Source organism: Aristolochia californica, unplaced genomic scaffold, assembly GCF_029961685.1.
Source record: "Aristolochia californica isolate CCGP_79_NKW_82.1479 unplaced genomic scaffold, dmAriCali1.0.hap1 SCAF_3, whole genome shotgun sequence".
NCBI classification, from domain to species: Eukaryota; Viridiplantae; Streptophyta; class Magnoliopsida; order Piperales; family Aristolochiaceae; genus Aristolochia; species Aristolochia californica.
In genome coordinates, this window is record NW_027181992.1 from 19,702,834 (window position 1) to 19,708,654 (window position 5,821).

The window sequence follows — 5,821 nt, forward strand, 5'->3', positions numbered from 1 at the left end:
CAAAACAAGTTTGTAACCATTTATTGAATTTAGGATCCCTTTTCCATAATTCCAAGCAAGAGAAAGATCAATGAAAAAGAAGAAAAGGGAAGAAGAGATCTCGAGTAGAGAAAAGAAAAAAGAAAAGAGAGGTGTCGCCAAGCAAAGAGAGAGAAAGAGAATAACTCAAGAAAGAGATGTGTAACTTGATTAATTCCGAATTACAACACTTCTATTTACAGTAAAGGAAGAGCTAGAGTCCTTATACAATTAGCCTTTCAATCTCCTAATTACATTCCAACTCTAACTTTCTAAGATAAGTCTAATTAAAACAATCTACTAGAAGACTAATATGAGTTGAACTAGAACTCTTTCTTCAATCACGTGAATACAAGAGAGGAGGCCAGCTAGTGGCCTTATCCTTGTGGGTCCCTCATGGTCTTCCAACTCATCTTGATAAGGTTGCCAGCTTGTGATATATTTGTGGGTCCCACTTGATCTTCAAGTCTTCTAACTCATTTCAGCTTGTGCTTCTTAATTCCTTAACTCATGCTTGCTTGGGTGAGGACTCTTCTAGGTGTCCCATGTCCTCATGGTGGGTCCCACATTGTAACACTCCCCTTCAAGTTGGAGGTGAGAAGACATCATAAATGCCCAGCTTGCTGCATATGGTAAACATAATCTTGTGAGTGACCGGCTTGGTGAAAATTTATACAACTTGACTTTGTGATGATATATGCATCAGAGATAAGAAACCTGCTTGGAGCTTTTCTCGTATAAAATGACAGTCCCCTACAATATGCTTTTTTCTTTCATGGAAGACTGGATTTGATGTAATGTGTATTGCTGCTTGATTATCACAGTATAGATCTATCAGAGCTTCTTTGTAGAATCCCAATTCAGTGAGAAGAGATCTTATCCATAGGAGTTCACTAACAGTGTGTGCCACGGCTCTGTATTCTGCTTCTGCACTAGACCGTGCTACTACATTTTGTTTCTTGCTTTTCCATATAACAAAATTCCCTCCAACTGTTGTAAAAAATCCCGAAGTAGATTTTATGTCATCTGGGGATCCGACCTAGTTTGCATATGAGAATCCTTCAATGTTGAAGTGACCAATGTTTTTATAGAGAAACCCTCTTCCTGGAGCTCCTTTTAGATATCGTAGTATCCTTTCAAGTGCTTGCCAATGACTAAGTTGTGGCTTGTCCATGTATTGACTTACCACACTTACTACATATGAAATATACGGCCTTGTTACACACAGGTAAATAAGTCGTCCCACTAGTCTTTGATATTTCCCAATATCTACATCTTCTCCAGTGCCTCCACATAATTTTGTATTTGAGTCCATAGGAGTGTCTGCTGGTTTGCATCCCATCATTCGTGTCTCCTCTAGTAGATCAGGGGCATACTTCCTTTGGGATAGCACAATCCCATGTCTGGATTGTAATACTTCAATACCCAAAAAATATTTGAGTAGTCCAAGATCCTTCGTCTTGAATTCAGCACATATTTTATCCTTTGTTTTCTGGATGCCCTCGGAATCTGTTATGGTCTCAGATCTGACACATGGATTTATAGGGAGGAAGAAGAGAAAGATGAAAATCAAGCCAAAAGGAAGCTTGAAAACCCTAGGTTCGTTAAGGAGAACACACACCCCTGAGCTCGTTGAGGAGAACTCAAAACCTTGTTTAACCTAAATCAATGCTTGCCTTTCTCATTACTCTTTCCCCTTAAATAGGGTTCACCTTTACAAGGTTTAAGATAAAATATTATAAAAATACCCCTATAAATAAAATATTCCAAAAAGGCCCATGTGGTCTATTAGTTCTTTAAATGAAATAAAATAAAGTAAATTAAAGAAAAACAATTAAAATAATAATATTATTGCACGCATAACATTACAGCCCCGTGGGAGAAAGAGCTTGTCCTCAAACTCAAAGGTAGGGTCTGTATGCCGACGTCTCCATCGGTTCTCAAGTAGCATCCGTAGTAGTTGTGTCCTTGCTCTAGACGCCTAAAACTGGAGCATTCCACCCGAGTAGCAATTTTTTTTTTTTTTTTTTGGTTAGGTGGCACTGCCCCCACTTTTCTAGCATGGCAACAACAATTGTCAATGCAAGATCAATGCCTGGAAAATACATCCCATCAAAAGCATCTTTCCAATATTTGGATCCAAAGGAAGAGTGCAGAGCTCCATTGGCCTAGCTTCCATATAAAGTCAATTGTGTGTGTTAGGAGACTTGCTCATTACAGTACGACATGACTTCTCGAGAATAGTCTCCTAAAATGAAACAACTGGAGGAGAAACAATGATTTCAGCTCCACCGATGAAGTCATCTAGCAAATCCTTAAGGCAGATCTCAAGGTGGAGTTCTCTAGCTACTGTAACACTATGTTCACCACTCTCTTCAATTTTAGAAACAACCATAGGATCTGACTTGACCAGCCGTTTCAAACCTTCAACAACCTTGGGGAGATTTGAAGCAACTTTGCATTGTACAACAACACGCACAACAGGGGACACAGAGAACTCCATGGCTCGAATTGGGTGAGCCTCAATTTCTTTCTCACCACTCAAAGTAGCATTTCTGGTAATGAACTAATCCAATCCAACCAAAGCAACTGTTTTTCCACAAGGAACATGTTCAAGAGACTCTTGCTCTATCCTCATCCAAATGACAGTTCTATGGACGATCTTCACATATAGAGCTTTCTCCTATCCCGGAACATAATTTGGGCCCATAATTCTGACCTTCATACCAGTGCAGACCTTACCAACAAAGATATGCCCAAAGGCAAAAAATTGACCTTTATTAGAGGCAAGAATCATCTTAGAAACATAAAGCATAAGTGGACCATCTGGAGCACAGTTTCTTCCAGTTTTTGTAAGTACTTCTACAATATCCCCTTGTCATGTACTCACAACCATGATCTCCAATCCCTTCAACCACAACTTTAGCCCTTGAGTTACTCACACAAAACCTCTCGGCAACAGTTCCATTAAAATATGCCTACCCTCCAGTTGCTCCATACAGAGCAACATTACCAATGGCTATATTTTCCTTTGGATCAAACTGACTCTTTCTGGGAGGATACACTACAATCTTCCCCCCAGATAAGCCCTTACCTACATAATCATTGCCGGCCCTTTCTAGTTCAAGAGTGATCCCTGGACAGAGGAATGCACCAAGGCTTTGTCTAGCACTTCTCGGCAGCTTCACATGGATGATATCTTTTGGTACGCCCATCATATTTTGCACCCATTCTAGAAAACCCAAACTGCTACGCAGTAAATTCCAGTATTTCCCCTGTCTGCTAGGCATTTCATCAAACCACTGCCCATCCTCTTCCAAATTTCTTATCACCTCAGAATTTGCTCCAACCTGACTATATAGTGGAGCCCATTTCTGCACTGTAAATGCAGCAACCAGTGGACACTTCGCCCTACGGTTCAACCCAGCCATAAAACAATCATACATCAAGTCATCCACTCTCTTTGCCTTAGGAAATTTTTTTATGAAGGATGAAATACAATGACTGGTATTGGAATTTGCATCTTCCTCAATGGCATGTGAAGTGTGGTAAATAGGTTTCTTCAAACCATCATAGCTCCAAAGGTAATCAATATGGGAAGCATAATTAAGGTTTGAGGAAATCTTTTCACCATCATCTTTAGGCTGATTTATACCTGGATAATAACTGCACTCCCACTACTACAAATAATTGCATCAAAATCTGTTGTTTGGATTTTACTAGACTTCAAAAAATTAATTGTTTCCAAAAATGGAATTGCAGTAGAAAGAGCAAATCCTGTGAATCTTGCCATTTGAGAATCTAATATGACAGCCTTAAAATCTCCTGCACAATCTGCAATAGTTTTTTGTTGGGGTTTCCATGATCATCATAGCTATCCAATGCAATAACAATAATCCTATTTCTTCGCCTCATAGCAAGGTACTTATTAACTATACATGCTCCAGTTTCATTACGTTTCCTTCCCACTTCATTATCTCTAGCTTCAGAGCTTGGTTTCTTAATCCTGCTCAAGATACTTTTGACCTGGTCTTGTAGCTCCAGGTCTCCCTTTTCTGCAGCTTTCTCCAGTTGAAATTGATTATACTCTACTAACCCATTCAATGAAGATTTGTCAACTATAGAGAACCTTAAAGACACATCCTAGACATCTTTTAGAGAGTCACCAAGAGAATCTTCTGTAGCTTTTTCATCTAGTTGAAATTTTTCTCACAAAATAAGTTGTAATTCCAGAACCTGAGGAAAAGCATTGAATTCCTTGACCAAGTGACATTCTTTCAGTTCGTTCTTCCATTTCTCTATTGCACGGTACAGAGAACCTCCATCCCCAATTTTTTAGCAGCGTTGCAGCTCCTCAGCCCCTTGGAGCCACATCAACACCATGAAAGACTTATTTTGACCTAAAAATCAATGGCGGTTCGGAAACTTACCCCAAAAGGCTTTGAAATTTGTTTTACGCTGAGCTGCCGAGGGCAAGATCGAGCAGAAATTTGTTCGACGGAGCCGATGGGGTCTCCTCCTTCTCCAATGGTAAACAACAGCCCTTTGGGGCTTCACCACTTGGAGATTTACCGAGACAGAGGGCTCTCGAAAACATTTCCTTGTCGGAACAATCGCCGAAAATTTTTTCTTCTCCTGTTCGGGACTGAGTGTTGCTTGTCGTGAGCAGGGTTGGTTTGATTTCAGAATTTCAGTGTCCCCTTGCCCTGCTCGGGATTTTTGCGCATGACATCCCTGCTCGGAGATTTCCATTGTCCCCAATTTTAGCTTTGAGGTCACACCTAAATTGTCCAGTGGCGACGAGGTTTTGGTGGAATACCCCTTCGATTTTGGATTTCCTGGGTACCTATCATTTGATTTCCATGATCGGGAAATTAAAATTTTCTGGCCCGTTGTTAGACTTCCATGCTCAAAAATGTTGAAAATTTCTGGCCCTTGGCCTTTCTGCCTCTCGTTCAGTGCTTATTTCGTGCTAGGAGATGGTGAAATTTTTTGGCCCTTGGCCTTTCTGTCTGCTCAAGACAGTGTCTATTGCCTCTCCTTCTGTGCATTTTTCATCCTCAGAGAGTTGAGGTTTTATGATCTTTATTGCGGTAGCGAGTTGATCCCTTGCAGAAAATTGAATGGAAGAAGGAAACCATCATTCGTTAGATGCTCTACACCATGCAAGTATTTCTTCCAATTCTTTGGGCATGGCAATCCATTTTTCTTGGGATATAGAATTGCTCATTGTGTTCCCACTCTAATACCAGTTGTTATGGTCCCATATTTGACACATGGATTCATAGGGAGGAAGAAAGATGAAAATCAAGAGAAAGGGAAGCTTGAAAACTCTAGGTTCTTTAAAGAGAACGTACACCCCTGAGCTCGTTGAGGAGAAATCAAAAACCTATTTAACCTAAATCAATGTTTGCCTTTCTCATTACTCTTTTCACCCTTACAAAGTTTAAGATAAAATATTACAAAAATACCCCTATAAATAAAATATTCCAAAAATGCCCATGTGGCATATTAATTCTTTAACTTAAATAAAATAAAATAAATTAAATAAAAATAATTAAAATAATAATATTATTACGTGCATAACAAAATCACTCCTAGTTAAAATGATATTATCAACATTTACAGCTAGAATCACCTTACCTCTCGGTGTATTTTCAATAAATACTGAATGATCTCCAGAGCATCTATAAAAGCCAGCCTGTATGATGGCTTGACTAAATTTCTCAAATCATGCCCGAGGGAACTTCTTTAGACCATATAAAGATTTTTTTAGGCGGCATACTGACTCCCCCTAAACCAC

At 39.5% G+C, this 5,821-nt stretch overlaps 1 pseudogene; it reads right to left on the reverse strand.

Annotated features, from left to right (window-relative positions):
* Positions 1 to 1,035: 1,035 nt before the first annotated feature.
* Positions 1,036 to 2,986, reverse strand: LOC137959440 (elongation factor 2-like; annotated as a pseudogene).
* Positions 2,987 to 5,821: the final 2,835 nt, after the last annotated feature.